The 17,925-nt window shown below is 37.9% G+C and overlaps 1 protein-coding gene across 1 annotated transcript in view; it reads right to left on the bottom strand.

The window, feature by feature from the left end:
- SOX6 (SRY-box transcription factor 6) overlaps positions 1 to 17,925 on the bottom strand; it is a 652,380-nt gene that overhangs the window by 512,371 nt on the left and 122,084 nt on the right. The window lies entirely within an intron of this gene.

Raw genomic sequence — 17,925 nt, 5'->3', positions numbered from 1 at the left:
CTAGCACATGAGTTACTTTATGCCTCTAAATATCTATGGTTTCCCCTCTCCAGAACCCCCAAGCATTAGAAGCTAGTTCAGTAGTTTATTTGTATTGTTTGGTCTAAGTACAGCACAATTTTAGTTCCATGAAAACAAAGAAATTTTGTAGCAGAGGCCGTATTCTTTCCAAAATGTGAGGATGGCTATGGGTAGTGTTCAACTGAAAATAATAATGGAGCTTAGACCCCTTATTTAGGTGAGAACCTTTCCTAGGCCCTGGGGATTGGTCTGATTCAATCTGCATTTTTAAAATATAGCAAGTTCACCTCTAGGGTAACTACCTCTAGGGTAGTTACAGCTAACTAGATTCAAATAAAATTCATTCTGTAAACAAATGGATCTTCATCAACAGCATTTGTAAGAACCACTACTCCCAACTTTGTAATTATAGCTCAAATAGCTATATATTAATAGATCAGGAATCAGTATCTGAAATTAAGCTGAGATATGAAATAAATATCTAACTCAGCCCTTGCCCAACCCCTAAAATTTGCTTTTGTCTAAATGACCAGGATGATTTGTTGTCTTTGTAGTCTGGATTCATAATAAGTACCTGGGCATTTGGACAGCTTTAAGTATCTATGGCTAATGCACTCACTAGAGCTCTTTACCAGACCTTCCTCTCTTTGTAGGGAATGGTGCCTCAGGCCTTCCCCACTTCAGTTTGACCAGTTTCCAGCAACTCTGTATGTAATTCTGTAACTTCCACAAGTGCTGGAGGTATAGGAGAGTTTGGCCAGGGGATGATAGCTCCATGACTGATTTTTGATATTACACACATTTCTTCCTCATGGCTTTCTGATGTTTTGGGTTCCAAGAGAACAATTTTACCTGGGACATCACACAACCCTGGACACACTAAGCGTACTAGTCAAAAATAACAAAGATTACTAGTTCTAATATAAGCTATTCTCATATTTTATCCTGTACTAAATTATAAATTATAATTCTTTGTAAAGAAGTTCCCCCACAGAATATTTCTACAGCGAAAGACTGTATATTCAAAACCTGTGACCCCTGCCCCTGACATGGGACAGGACCCCACCAAATGAATGAGTCTTCCTGGAGAAGTGGAACACGGATTCCGGGAATAAGCCTGACCCTGGCACTGAGGAATTGAGAATGCCTTTTTGACCAAAAGAGGGAAAGAAAGGCAACATAATAAGGTTTTAGTTGATAAGACATTTCATATAGAGTTGCTGGAGGTTACTCCTATGTAAACTTCACCCATATATGCCAAATGACCACAGTATGATAAGCCCAAGTCAAATGTAGTCCTGAAAACCCTAAAGAATACCCGGATCTCTATCTGAGACTCTATAAAAGTTTCACTCACTATGTTAAAATACTCCAGAGAACTTCTATGCCAGCTTAGTCCCAAAACCCAGAGGGAATAGCCTCTTCAAGAACATCAACAAGATGCATCCCCTTTTCTCATAAAGTCAACACACCTTTCAACATGAACAAGTTAGGGTGGTCACTGCCTACTCATCCCTGAGGATCAGAAAAGTGATTAAACTAGAGGAAGGGGTAGCAACAGTCAAAATGGAACTTGAAAATATTGAATCTCTATATAATTTTCTTTTTCTTAGTCGCTAGGGTATTAGAATAAGTAGAAGGAAAGAATTGAAATAGTGGAGCTGAAACCCATGTCATTCTTTGAAATTTGTTCTATAGCTACTTGTTATATTGTAATTTGAAACTATCACCTTTTTTTGTATATATGTTACATTTCACAATAAGGAAATAACTGAAACTAAGATACTCTAACTCATAACAACTTTGGAAATTTCCTGTATAACTACTTCTTAAATCATACTTTGAAAGATATTATCTTTTTGTGTATATGTTATATTTCACAATAAGCAAACAACTGCACTATGGAACTGTAACCCATAATATTCTTTGAAATTTGCTCTCTAACTTCTTGTTAAATTGCACTTGGAAAATTATCACTTCTATGTATATATGTTATATTCCACAATAAAAAAATATGATTAGAAAAACAGGAAGCATAAAAGGTATTTTTGAGTATCCATTTTTTTTAAATCACACCTTTTCTTTCTGGCAAATACTCTCTGAAAAGCATGAATTGGAATCCTGTAATATGTATGATATATCCCATACCTTCATTTGCATTTAAACAATGTGGGAAAAATAAAATTCATCTGGAAAATACTGTGGCTGGCATATAGCTATTTTTTTCTAATCATTGGGCTCTCAGATTTCAAATATTTAAGTCTGAAGATATCTTTAATTTGGAACATCAGGTTCTGATATTCAGGGCAAATAATATTTTAATATACACCAATACAAAGCCAATAAATCTCATTTGTCATATCAATGCCATCTTGTTATGTATGTTAAAAGCAACCCTGAATCTCATTATCAACTGATACACTATTGGTATACTTTGAAGCAAATGATTAATCAAGAACAAGTTCCTAAGATCACAGAATTCATTGCTAAAAAAGAGAAACAAGAATTTAATGTATACATCCTCAGAGAAATTACAAATAATAAGGCAATGTTTTATGATGGGCAAAGAGTTAAGAATTAATACAAACACAATTTGAAGTAAATTAGTCCTGTAAGAAATAGACGAGTTAAGGCTGTGGAAGACAGCTCCAAAACTAAAAACAGCTACTTTGGTCCTGAAGGCTCCTGAGAAGACAGAAAAGGAAAATGCCAAAGCAAATCAAAATCTGTTCTGGAAAACGAGTTTGTTTAGTAAACAAATCCTTAGAACACCCAATCACGCATGGATTGTCCTATTCCTTCATTTTTTCATTCTTTCACTCATTCAGCAAGTAGTGACCATGGGTTAGGTTTGCACTGGAAAGTGAGAACACAAAGGTAAAGAAGACATAACCTTTTGTCTTGAGGCTTGCAAATAATTAATAATCCAAACCAGTCCACATTACATCTGACCATGGTGGTGATATGCCCCATGCTATTTGGCCACCATCCTTAGTTTACTAAATAAAAAGCACATTGTTACAAACACTTCAATATAAAAGTGGACAAGGAATATAAAGAGGAAATGTTCACAGGAAGAAATATATATGTCTAATAACAAAAATATGTATAATCTCACTAATAATAAAATAAATGAAAATTAAAACAACACCATTTTCACCTACAATATGGAAAAAAGTATTTTATAAATGGACAAAAACTAGCATTGGTGAGGGTGTGGAAAAATAAGCAACTGATGGAATTATAAATTGGGAACAACTTTTCTGAACAGCAATTTGAAAGTATATGTTAAAAGGTTTAATGTCCATGCCCTTTGAGTCTGAAATGCTACTTCCAAGAATTATCCTAAAGAACTAATCACAAAACTGTTGAAAGATACACATATGATAATGTTCATTACAGCATTTTTATAATAAACAAAAATTAGAAATAACCTACTGACTGGGTAAGTAAATTATAGTACCTACATATAACATCACGCTGTAACCACTGAAAACCATGATATAAATCTATATTTATTGACGTAATATAATGGCCATGATATATTGTTGAGTAAAAAAATACAGCAGGTATAATATATACCAATAAATTTATAGAAAATCAATTTATTTATCTTACGTGTATTTATATACACATGAATGCTACACAAAGAGAAGTACAATTTAACAAAAATGTTAACAGTGGGCAGTGAGATACAGTTTTATTTTTACTTTCTTATTCTTATGGGTTGGTGTTATTTAAAATTTTTATATTTAATATGTATAATTTGTCCCAAAATAATAAAGCTACTGCTAAAATCCAGTGTATCACTTACGATACATTCAAAAGAAGTCACCCAAATCTACAGTAACTTGCTATTTGTCTGCAGCAAAAGCCAAATATTAATATTAGTGTTTTACAGGGCAAATTCAAACAAGTATCTTGACATCAAATGAAGCAGCTATAAACATTTTCACAAAAGCATGCCCCACTCTACCAAAAATAGGTAATGGATCAAAGGTAAACAGCAAATAAAAACACTGCCACCTTCCCTTATAATTAGACTTAAAAGCTTTCAAGCTGAAGTTTTAAATCCTGCCTAAAGCCCTGCTTTTAAACCACACTCATTTCTTTTTTTATCTCTCTCCTTTTTTTAAATTTGATTTAGCAAGAAGATTCAAGAATCAAATGAGTGGTTGGATTAGATGACCTTCCAATCATGAGAATCAAAGATTCCAGGAAATTTTTTTAAAGAACTGAAGTGCTTCTAAAAGCACCTGTAACAAACAATTTCCACCTTCAAATTAATTATAGCATCACATGCTTCAAACTCAAGACCAGAATTAAATAACTTTTTAAAATTTTATTGATTCATTGACTTAATAAATTTATACATAATGAGTCACTGAGATGAAACAATGGGCTTCACAGTATTTATTTTCTCAACTAACTTTTGGAAAGCTATCAAGAGTAAAATACTATTATTAATACTATTATCACTTTTTCTGGCTATATCTTTACTAAACTAAAGGCATGTTTCTTAAACTCCATAATTGTTAGCTTTCCTTTTCTCCTTTAAAATTATATTAATTATGCAGAATTTGAATTAAGTATAAAAAATGAAACATGACATTCAACTTTCAAAGGAACTAATACTAAGTTAATGCCCCCCAAAAATGCAATTGCTAATAATTAAGAACACCGCAACAGTGAAGAAAAAAATGAGAGTTCAGTAATTGATATTTAGACCTTCTAAGGGAAAAGCTAATAGTAATTCTGAAGTGCCAATGAAGACAACTTAAGATGCTGTCTACTCCAATACCCTGCTTTCCTGGAAGAAGAACCTATTTCCTCAAAGAAATAGGAATATCCCCTATTCTTAAAGATCTCCAAAGAGAGTTACTTTGAAGCCCACTCCTAGTAATTTATGTATGCTATGCTGCTGCAACTATATTTTCACAGTTATTTTGATATTGAGAGTCACACTTTAAAAGGGTCATAAACAAGCATTTAGAGGAGAATAGCTAAGAAACTTTATGGGAAACATGTTACTTTAGAATGGTTGAATGTTCTAAAGATGGATAGTTGGAATAAACTTCAGAGATCATCTAGTCCAGTGGTTCTTTCTCTTTGATCTCAGGACTCTTTTACATTACTAAAAATTATTGAAAGTCCCAAAAAATTATTATATTCTCAATATTTAACATATTAGAAACTAAAACTGAGAAAAATGCTAAATTGTTATTAGTTCATGTAAAATAGCAACAATAATCATATTACATAATAATATGTAATCTATGAAATGCAAGCCTATTTTCCAAAATAAAAAAAAAATAAGATTGGCATTGTTTTATATTTAAAAATCTTTTAAATGGCTGGTTTAATAGAAGACAACTGGATTTTCATAGGTGCTTCATATCAATCATGATATGTTGGTTTTCGGTGGAAGTATGTGAAAAACATCTATCTTCACATAGATATATAGTTGGAAAGAGGCAGATTGTTTTAATAGCCTTTTCATATAATTGTGGTTATTCTTTGATACTGCAAAAAAATTTGACAAGTAATAGTTTCCCAAAGGTTAACTGCATATATGAAATCTAAAACCTAAACATCGATGAACTTTTTGCATTCTGTTACTTTAAAATCCACTAGTCTTTAAGTAGATCTTTTAAATACGCATGCTTTTGTAACATCATACTTCGGTTCCTTTGGAAAATAATGGTTCATTGAGCAATGGAGGTCTTCAGAACATTGACATAGTTAATTATACAATATTTTTAAAAATCAAATTTGTTAAGATCACCACCAATTTTATCAGAAAAGGTTTTAAATATTGGGAAGCTGTCATGCTCATAGTGGTGGGTACAAGTTTTCCAAACTACTAATTTTCTCTCAAAAGTTCAAATTGTATTGACAACAGGCAGCATTAGTTGCTTTTCTTGAAATGGCAGGCTCATTTTGTTCATTTTTGCAACCATATCTGCCAAGTATCCAAGTAAGAATACCCACTGTTTGTCAGTCATTCTTTAAAGCAAAAATGGTATTCTATTTAAAAAGTGGTTAGTTAAGTTTGCAACTCAAACAATTGCACACTTGAGTTACCTCAAGATAACCACTGCACTTCAGTATATAGCACAAGTGCTTTACATGTACTTCCCATTTCATCATACAGGGTATTAAAAAGAGGTGTACTCAAGAGTCGAGAATTAATAAAATTAATAATTTCACTGCTTCATCCACAGCATACTTAAGTGAAACTTTTTTTTTTAACTGTGAGTAAAACAGTACAAGTGTTGACAGAGTGAAAAATGCAAATAACATCTTAATATTATTATGAAAATACTTTTTACTTTGCAGACCCCCTGAAAAGGCCTCAGGGGTCCCCAGACCACATCTTGATAACTGCTGTTCTAGTCTAATACTCCATTTTTGTAGCTAAGAAAACTATCTCATTTAATATTTTTCAAGGCAACAAAGCACAGTGAGCATACTATGGTTAAGTCCTCAATGAAAGTTGTATCCTCTTCCCAAAAGAAAGAACAAATACTAGTGTAGAAATTACAAGGTGATGGATTTTAACTCAGTCTAAGACAAATCTTTAAAAGAAATGAAATAACTTGCTTCAAACAATGAAGATGATGTGTTGCTGGAGTTGTCAAAGTTAAAACTGAATGACTCTTTGCCATGGATATTATAGAAAGAATACTGTGAATTGAAAGCTCTACCAAAACTCAGCTAATTAAATAATCACTTAGAAATCTTTTATAAAATTCAGATTTCTGTGTCCAACCCCAGACCTATTAAACTAAAATCTCCTTGGGTAAGACCAGGAGTTTCTATTTTTTTAAAAAGTGCCTCACGTGATTGCCAGCCTGGCCAACTGTCTATAGATTGGTGTTCAGGAACTGCTACACCAATTCTCCTCTGAACTCCCTACCAATTCTAAGTTTCTACAGATTCATATTTAATCTACACCCACTATGAAGTATACTCTTACACTTTAATGTAAAATTTCATAAGCCTACTTTATAGGTCATAGATGGTCAGGGTCAAGGTACTTCTGGGTTTGGAGAGGAGAAATTAACACTGCATTTCCTAGGCCCACCAGTTCATTTTGCCAACTTATGTCACTGAATTTTAAATCAGAGAGAATTTTGTAGGTTTTACAAGTTTTCACAACTGCCAACACTTCACCGCTCTCTTGAAATAACAATTCCCAAGAAGAGCTATCTGTGAACAAAGATGGTCAGTATAAAAATAGTGTCTACGTGAAAAACGAATGAGATAATTTAGAAGACAGCATGTTTTCCACTTTCCAAAGGCAGCTTATCACTATAAACCAAGACCAAAATATGGGTCACAAATTTCCAAAAGCTATTTACAGAAACGCTATATGATTTAAATCCCCAAACTCTTGTATTTTTAGGTCTTAACTCCAGAAAAATGCCATATCCTTCATATGGCATAACATGAGGCAGCATGGCCACTTGACCAGCATCAAACAAAAATCTGGCATTTACCACTCAGTACCACTCCCTCTTAACCACATATAATGACTTCAGTAATGGAGCTCTGTAATTTAAAGTATCAGGCAAATAACACCAAGTTACTTAGATGAGTTGACGCCGCCTGTTGTGCAAATATTTACTAAGACAATTATTAAAATAACAGCTGCATTATCAACTGAATACAGACCAGAACAACTTATGTGAATGTAGAGTCAACATGGTCTGACCTTGCTACACAGCATGTGTATGGTATTTCTCATTTCATGGTAGAAATTGAAAGAGGGAGAAATGCTAAAAGAAGGAGAAAAAATAAAGATTTTGGTGACTGTGGGCTAATTATCTAAGAATCCTAATTCCTAGAGTAAATGATAGTTACTCATCATTTACTGAATGCCTGTTTGTGCTAGGCAGTGTGTTAAGCATTAGAAACACCAACATAAATAAAGCAGAGTTGGTGACTCCAGGGAGTTCATAGCCTCATATAGGAGACAAATAATTGCAGCTTTGTGTGAAATACATTGAGTGAAGGAAACAGATTATAAAACAATAAAATCTCATTTTGTGAAATAAATACTATGCACAGAAAATGGAAATATATTAACATTTACCTCCCAAGGATATTGTGAGGATTAGGATTATGAAAATACTTTGTAGAATGAGTATCCCTTCTACAAGCTTACTTCCCTTTTTGCTTTCTCTGTCAGACTCAGCTGGAATTGTCCAAGTCAAACTTATACAAATAACCCAGTGGCTAGTGTAACCAACACTTTTTAAAGAATAGCTTAAAGTTGCATGAGTAATGTCCTTGGCAATGCTACTACATCATCACACTCAATAATTAAACACTGCACACACACTGGGAGCTCAGCTGTATGCTATGGAATAGCACACACACCACCAGCCCTGATTAAGTCTCATGCTCACTTACAAAAACACAGAAGCAAACAAAGAAAATCATATGGAGAGATCCTGCTTATTCTTTTTTTGTATCTTCTTCATAATTTAAAGATTTCACTATACACTCCAGACAAGATCTGGCCTGGCTTCCCTCAGAGATTGCCTTACTGCCAAAGTAAAGAACATGAGGGATAGCAGGAAAAATGAGCCCAGTTTTACAAAGAAACAGACACATAACTTATTTAGGACCAAGTTGATCACAGAGATTTCATTTTAAGTGAAAGTTTTCAATTACTGGATTTAAGTCCATTCTATGAATAAAACAAATATCTCTAGTTGCTTCATCCGTAAAATGTGAACCTCAACAATCATTTCATAAAACAAATGCTAGTTTTGCTACTTTGCTCTCACACTTAGCTCATTTGACAAGACACTTTGTAAAATGCAAAGAGGTTGAATGCCTGAATTTATAGATACATTTCTCCAGTGTTAGTACCTTCCTATCTCCCCCACCCCCAACCAACGACCAATCCCTATATTTTCTTGTCTTGTAATTTTCCTAATTACACTATTCCTTTCCTGGCCCCTTACTAGATGAGATGGAAATGTGTAGGTGTGTGAGAGTGTGTGTGGGGGTCTACAGGAAAAAAACCCTACTGCAAGACTTCTAGGAAGATGATGTAATAGGATAGAGAGACCCACTCCTCCACCATGGAACAACTACAGAAAAGGCAGACAATAAGCAGGAAGGTGGTTCCAAGTTTCGGGTAACCAGAGACGGACTTCTACATTATACGGGGAAGACCTGGATGAAAAAGCAGAGAAACAACAAATGGAAGGTTGGGGTGAGTCTGTCAATCATGACCACGCCTGGGGCTGGCTGCTAAGCACCAGATGGATCAGGCAGCAGAGGATAGGCCACCTCCACTTCCACTGCCACATGGGGAGATCATGCCTCTCAGTCCCCCAGCCTGGAGTTCCCGCATGGGAACCCAGGATCCAGGAGACTCATTTTATCCACACTTGGAGACCTTGCTATGGTGCCCAGTGCCAACCACCCATCCCTGAGGCAATCTGCTATGGGCACCTGGTTTGGGGAAGACTGAAGGACACAGAGCCAATCTGACAATTGGCTGGTGAGAGAAATACACTGCATCCCACTGCCTCCATCCTTTCTCCACAGAGGCCCAGAGCATTAACTCTGTGCACAGGTGGAGAGGTGGGGACAAGGGAGGGAGCCACACTGCAGTGCCAGGAGCTTTTTCCCCACCTCTCTGCCAAGGCCTACAGGTGCATGTCAGCCTGGATTGTGCAGGCCAGAGAAGAACAGGTCACTCCTGGGCTGGCTGTGGGCTGGGAAGTTGAAACTCTCAGTCCCACAGCCCAAGGTCATTCCACGTGGGAGCCTGGGAATCACCAGATCCATTGTGCCCACAAGTGGGATCTCAGCCAAGGTGCACAGTGCCCAGCCCCATCCCCAGAGCTGGTTGCTTCCTAGCGCACATGGAGAGCTGCAGCCTTGATTGCTGTGTTGCCTGGTAGGGTTCCTGCCCAGTGGACTACCTCAGTCAGGGAGAAGTGGGGTTCTGGGGAAGAGGTGGCCCAAGAGTGCCATGTGCTGGGAAGACAGGGAAAGTGCACTCCTGCAAACTGATTTTCTGCCCAGTCTCTAACATCCTTCCAGAAAGGGTTGCACTGCCTGTGTGAAGTCCTGGAGTTGGTTTGGCTGGGAATAACTGACAAACCAAGTGCCAAAGGAAACCTTCAATGCAAACCCAAGCAACTACAAAATCTTAGACAACTGAGGTGTTCTAGTTTGCTAATGCTGCCGGAATGCAAAACACCAGAAATGGACTTGCTTTTATAAAGGGGATTTATCTGGTTACACAGTTACAGTCTTAAGGCCATAAAGTGTCCAAGGTAACACATCAGCAACCGGGTAGTTTCACTGGGGGATGGCCAATGGTGTCCAGAGAACCTCTGTTAGCTGGGAAGGCATGTGGCTGGCGTCTGCTCCAAAGTCCTAGTTTCAAAATGGCTTCCTGCCAGGACGTTCTTCTCTAGGCTGCAGTTCTTCAAAAATGTTACTCTTAGTTGCACTTAGGGTATTTGTCCTCTCTCAGCTTCTCCAGTGCAAGGGTCTGCTTTCAACAGCTGTCTTCAAACTGCAGTTCCTCTCTCAGATTCTGGGTGTTCTTCAGAGTGTCCCTCTTGGCTATAGCAAGCTTGCTCCTTCTGTCTGAGTTTATATAGTGCTCCAGTAATTTAATTCAGACCCACCTTGAATGGGCAGGCCAACACCTCCATGGAAATTATCCAATCAAAGTCATCACCCACAGTTGGAAACACTCAAAGAATTACAATCTAATTAACACTGATAGGTCTGCCCACACAAGACTACATCAAAGATAATGGTGTTTGGGGGACATAATACATTCAAACCAGCACATTCCACCCTCTGGACCCCAAAATGACATTATCTTTCCATATACAAAATACATTCATCCCACAACAATATCACAGAAACTTAAATCATTTCAGTAACAATAGTTAAGTACAAGATCCTATCAAAATCAATTACAGGCATGGTCAGTCCTAAGGCATAATTCCTCTTAGCTGTGGATCTGTGAACTTAGAACAAGTTACGTGCTTCCAATATACAAAGGTGGGACAGTCATAGGATAAACATTCCCATTGCTATAAGGAGAAACAGTAAGGAAAACAGGGTAAACAGGACCAAAACAGTTCCTAAAACCCACAGGACAAACTCCATTAGATTTCAAAGTCTGAGAGGCATTTACAGAACAACATTGCTTCCTTGGGGCTTGAGAGAGCGGGAGTCTAACCCTTCCTAAGGGCCTTTGGGGCAGCCCTTTCCTCTCCAAATGCTGGGATGAGTTCTCCAACATATCCACACATTGGGGAGACCACCTTCTTGGCCCTACCCTCCTCAAACATCGGGGCAGCACACTCAACTTCTTTAGAACAGTGTGGTGGCAGCCAGGCTCTCCCCAATTCCCTGGGAATGTGCTCCACCCTCTTTGGGACTAGGGGTGGCAGAACATTTCCTGAGCATCAAGGCAGAAGGCCTGCCCTCGACCTCCAGGGCAAACTCACCCTTTCCATGCATGTCGGTTGCTCCGCTCTCCCAGCCCGAGACCTCTTGACTCCATTCCCCAACCTCCATGGCTCTGTCTTTGAAGAAATTTTTCCTTCAATTTGTTCCTTGTCTGTCTCCTCCAGTCCAGACTGGCAGCATCTCTGTTTATAAAGGTCTCACAAAAATTCTGTTGGCTTCTCATGAAGCACAAAGAGGTCAAAGCCATCAGACAATAGGACTTTCCACAAATCCTTTTTCCTTAACTCTTTCTCCATTCTTGGCTTGTACTGAAATGGTGGCTGGGTTCTATGTTTGGTTACATCCTCATGCTGGGCTGTAGCTTCTGGGATTTCACCCTCTGGAAGCCCAGAGTTTTTCAGGCCATCAATTTCTGGTTTCTTTGAAACCAAGAGTTCATTTCTCAGCTTATCTCTGTCCTCTCGCATTTTATTGTAAGCTACAAAGAGAAGCCAGGGTAGAGCCTCCACACATAGTCTGGAGATCTCCTCAGCTAAGTATCCTAGGTTGTCACTTTCAAATTCTTTCTTCCATCTGACACCAGGACTCAATTTTGTCAAATTCTCTGCCAGTTTAAAACAAGGATTGCCTTTCTTCCAGTTCACAACACATTCATCATTTCTGTTCAAGGCCTCATCAGAAGTATCTTTAGAGTCCATATTTCCACAAACAGTCTCTTCAAAGCAGCTTAGGCCTTTTCTATCAAGCTCCTCACAGTTCTTCCAGAATCTTCCCCTTATCCATTTAAAAAACCACCCCAACATATTTGGTATTTGCAAACTCAGCAGCACCAGCACCACACTTCTCTGGTACCAAAATCTGTTCTAGTTTGCTAATGTTGCTGGAATGCAAAACACCAGAAATGGATTGGCTTTTATAAAGGGGATTTATCTGGTTACATACTTACAATCTTAAGGCCATAAAGTATCCAAGGTAACACATCAGCAATCGGGTACTTTCACTGGGGGATGGCCAATGGTGTCCAGAGAACCTCTGTTAGTTGGGAAGGCATGTGGCTGGCGTCTGCTCCAAAGTTCTAGTTTCAAAATGGCTTCCTCCCAGGACATTCCTCTCTAGGCTGCAGTTCTTCAAAAATGTCACTCTTAGTTGCACTTAGGGTATTTGTCCTCTCTCAGCTTCTCCGGAGCAAGGGTCTGCTTTCAACGGCTGTCTTCAAACTGCAGTTCCTCTCTCAGATTCTGGGCATTCTTCAGAGTGTCCCTCTTGGCTATAGCAAGCTTGCTCCTTCTGTCTGAGTTTATATAGTGCTCCAGTAATTTAATTCAGACCCACCCTGAATGGGCAGGCCAACACCTCCATGGAAATTATCCAATCAGAGTCACCACCCACAGTTGGGTGGGGTGCATCTCCATGGAAACACTCAAAGAATTACAATCTAATTAGCACTGACAGGTCTGCTCACACAAGACTACATCAAAGATAACGGCATTTGGGGGACATAATACATTCAAACCGGCACACGAGGGAAATCAACTTTCAAAATAACCTTATCAAGATAATCAAATGCTGAGAAACCAACAAAAAAATCACAAGGCACAGGAAAATGCAAGACCATATGGCCAAGCCAAATGAAAAAATTAAAAAGCCAGAGGCAACACAGAATTTTGAACAACTAATCAAAGATGTGCAAACAAATCTCCTAAAGAACTTCAGTGGGTTAGCTATAGATGCAAAGGATATAAAGAAGACACTAGGTGAACAGAAAGAAAAATTTGAAAGAATACATAGGAAAACAGCAGATCTTACAGAAATGAAAGTACTGTAGATCAAATTTAAAATATACTGGAAAAAATATACCAGAGACACACAACAGCAGATTTGAAGAGGCAGAAGAAAGAATAAGCAAACTAGAGGACGGAGCAACTGAATTTGAACACAAAAGAACAAATGGTGAAATATATGGAAAAATTTGAATTGGATCTCAGGGAAATGATGGACAACATGAAAGATACAAATATAAGAAACACTGCTGTCCCAGAAGGAGAAGAGAAGAGTAAAGGACTAGGAATATTATTGAGGAGATAATTGGCGACAACTTCCCAACCATTATAAAAGACATAAAGATGCAAATCAAAGAAGTGTAATGAATTCCGAATACAATAAATCCAAATAGACCCACTCCAAGACATAGTAATCAGACTGTCAAATGCTAAAGAGAAGGAGAGAGTCCTGAAAGCAGCAAGAGAAAAATGATTCACCACACACAAGTGGAGCCACTTAAGACTAAGTGCTGACTACTCAACAGGCATCATGGAGGCAAGAAGGCAGGGGTACGATGTATTTAAGATTCCAAAAGGGAAAAGTTGCCAGCCAAGAATTCTTTATCCAGCAAAGCTATCCTTCAAAAGTGAGGGAGAGTTTAAAATTTTCACAGATAAACAAATTCTTAGAGAATCTGTTAACAAGAGACCTGCCCTGTAAGAAATCTTAAGGGAATTCTGTAGGCTGAAAAAAAAAAAAAAGAGAGAGGTCTGGAGGATGGCACAGAATTGAAGAATATTAGTAAGGGTAAGTTGAAGGAAAAAAGATAGAGAAAAAATAGATCTGATAAATAAAAACAAAAGGAAAGGATGGTTGCATCAAGAACTGCCTTTACAATAATAAATCTGAATGTTAACAGATTAAGCTCCCCAATTAAAAGACATAGATTAACAGAATGTATTTAAAAATACAATCCATCTATATGCTATTTACAAGAGATTCCTCTAAAACCCAAGGATACAAATAGGCTGAAAGTGAAAGGATATAAAAAGATGTTCCATGCAAGCAGTAACCAAAAGAAAGCAGGGGTAGCTATACTAATATCAGACAAAAGAAATTTTAAATGCAAAGATGTCATAAGAGGCAAGAAAGGACACAATATATTAACAAAAAGGACAATTCACCAAGAAGAAATAACAATCATAAATGTTTATGCACCCAATCAAGAAGTTCCAAAGTACATGAAGCAAACAATGGCAAAACTGAAGGGAGCAACAGATGTTTCTACAATAACAGTGGAGACTTAAATACACCACTTTCTTCTATAGATAGAACAACCATATAGAGGATCATAAGGTAATAGAGAACCTAAACCATATGATACATGAATTAGACCTAAAAGACACATATAGATTGTTGCACCACAAAACACCAGGATTACATTCTTCTCAAGGGCTCATGGAACATTCTCCAGGGAAGATCATATGCTAGGGCACAAAACAGGTCTTAATAATTTTTAAAACACTGAAATTATTCAGAGCACTTTCTCTGCTCATAATGGAATGAAGCTGGAAATCAATAACCACCAAGGAACTAGAACTTTCACAAATATATGGAGGAGAACAACACAAACAATCAGTGGGTCAAAGAAGAAACTGCAAGAGAAATCATTAAGTATGTGGAGATGAATGAAAATGCAACATATCAAAACCTATGGCATGCAGTGAAGGCAGTGCTGAGAGGGAAATTTATAGCTCTATATACCTACCTTAAAAAGGAAGAAAGAACTAAAACCAAAGACCTAAGTGAACAATGGAAGAAACTAGAGAAAGAGCACCAAACTAACCCTAAAGCAAGTAGAAGAAAAGAAATATCAAAGATTAAAGCAGAAACAAATGAACTGGAGAAAAAAAAATCAATAAAGAAAATCAATAAAAACAAAAGATGTTTCTTTCAGAAGATCAGAAAAACTGACAAACCCTTAGCTAAACTGACAAAGTCAAAAAGAGAGAAGATGCAAATAAACAAAATCAGAAATGAGAGGGGGTCATTATGAAGGACCCTGAAGAAATTTTTAAAAATCATAAAAGGATACTATGAAGAACTGTATGCCAACAAACAAGACAACTTAGATGAAAAGGACAATTTCCTGGAAACACATGAACAACCTTTACTGACTGGAGAAGAAATAGAAGACTTCAACAAACCAATTACAAGTAAAGAGATCCAATCAATCATCAAAACTCCTCCTACAAAGAAAAGCCCAGGGCCAGATGGTTTCAGAGGGGAATTTTACCAAATAATCCAAAAGGAACTAGCACCAGTCCTGCTCAAACTCTTCTAGAAACCTGAAGAAAAGGGAACACTACCTAACTCATTCTATGAAGCTCACAACACTCTAATACCAAAACCTGATAAAGATACTACAAGAAAGGAAACCTACAGGTCAATCTCCCTAATGAATATAGATAAAAAAAATTCTCACCAAAACACTTACCAATAGAATCCAAAGACACATTAAAAGAATTATACACCATGACCAAGTGGGGTTTATTCCAGGCATGCAAAGGTGGTTCAACACAAGAAAATCAATTAATATAGTATAACACATTAACAAATAGAAAGGGAAAAATCATGCTATCATTTTGATTGATGCTGAAAAGGCACTGCATGTCATGTATGTCACCAATTAACACCACAAACATAAATGAACTACTATAAATGTATGACACTTGTACAAAGAGTTAAAAAAAAAAGTATGAGACCACATGTATAGCATTATAACATTTAATCATATTCTATCTTAAAAAAGGGTTAGTTGGTCCAGAATTTCTATTTTGAGTGACAGAAAAGTTTTAGTAATGAATGATGGTGATGGTATCACAACACTGTTAATGTAATTAACACCACTTATATATATATGGAAGTGTTGTGTTAGAGAAGTATGCTGTATGCAACCCACTCTCAAATGTTTAGATAATAGACAGACAGCTATACGACAGATAGATAGATAGATAGATAGATAGATAGATAGATAGATAGATAGATAGAACAAATGTCATAAAATGCTAAAAGTTGGTAAATCTGGGTATCTGCGGGAGGGGTATATACTGAAGTTCTATGAATTGCTTTTGAATTATTTTTGCAACTTTACTGTAAGTTTGGAGTAATTTCAAAATAAAAAGCTAAACAAACAAACAAAAAACCTGCTGCATACTACATAATTCTCATTTCTCTACCTCACTACTCTCATTCCAGCACTTGGTAAAAACCAATGCCTTTTTAATGTCGGGAGATAGAGGAAATTCACGAGCTATACAATACTCAAGTCCCTGTTCTAAATTTCACCCCCATCAACCTGGGGTATGAAGAATTCACTATAAGAAGAAAAGACTGGCAAGATGGCAGAGTGGTGAGGTGTACATTTTAGTTACTCCTCCAGGGAAGTAGGTACAAAGCCAGGAACTGCGTGGACTAGACACTGCAGAGAAATTTGACTTTGGGCATACTTCATACAACACTCATGAACACGTGCAACTGCTGAAATCAGCGAAATCTGTAAGTTTTTGCGGCCAGGGGACCCGTGCCCCTCCCTGCCAGGCTCAGTCCCGTGGGAGGAGGGGCCGTCAGCGCTGGGAATGAGAAGGGAAAACTGCAGTGGCGGCTCTTATCGGAAACTCATTCTACTAATCCAAACTCCAACCATGGATAGACTGTGACCATACACCAGAGAATCTGGGAGCAGCCACCCCAGCAGAGAGGAGATAGGGATAGCAAACACAGCAAGAAAAACACAAAAATAAAAGCGGAGGCTTTTTGGAGTTCTGCTGAATATAGAAAGGGGAAGGGCAGAGCTCAGGCCCTGAGACTCATATGCAAATCCAGAAGAAAAACCTTCTCTCTGCCCCCTGGACCTTTCCTTAATAGCCCTAATTGCTTTGTCTCTTAGCATTTCAATAACCTATTAGATCTGCGAGTAGGGCCCCCTTTTTTTTTTATCTTTTTTTTCTTTTTCTAAAACAATTACTCTAAGAAGCCCAATACAGAAAGCCTCAAAGACTTGCAATTTGGGCAGGTCAAGACAAGAGCAGAACTAAGAGAGCTCTGAGACAAAAGGCAATAATCCAGTGGCTGAGAAAATTCACTAAACACCACAACTTCCCAAGAAAAAGGGGGTGTCCGCTCACAGCCATCATCCTGGTGGACAGGGAACACTCCTGCCCATTGCCGGCCCCATAGCCCAGAGCTGCCCCAGACAACCCAGTGTGATGGAAGTGCTTCTAATAACATGCACAAACCACAAAATCGGGCGTGGACATTAGCCTTCCCTGAACCCTAAGTTGGTGGCCCCAGAGTTGGGAAGGCAGAGCAGTGTGAATTAACACTCCACATTCAGCCATCCTTTCAGCAGACTGGGAGCCTCCCTACACAGCCCTGCAACCCAGAACCGCCCTGGGGGGATGGCACTCACCTGTGTTATAGCACAGTCATCCCTCAACAGAGGACCTGGGGGTGCACGGCCTGGAAGAGGGACCCACTCGCAAGTCTCAGGGGCCATAGGCCAATACCAAGGACTTGTGGGTCAGCGGCAGAGACAAACTGTGGCAGGACTGAACTGAAAGATTACACTATTACAGCAGCTTTAAAACTACAGGAACACTAGGGAGTGAAAGATGC

This window comes from Choloepus didactylus, chromosome 6 (assembly GCF_015220235.1).
Source record: "Choloepus didactylus isolate mChoDid1 chromosome 6, mChoDid1.pri, whole genome shotgun sequence".
Lineage (NCBI taxonomy): Eukaryota > Metazoa > Chordata > Mammalia > Pilosa > Megalonychidae > Choloepus > Choloepus didactylus.
Note: the sequence above shows the minus strand (reverse complement) of the source record. Positions and strands in the feature narration are given on the sequence as shown.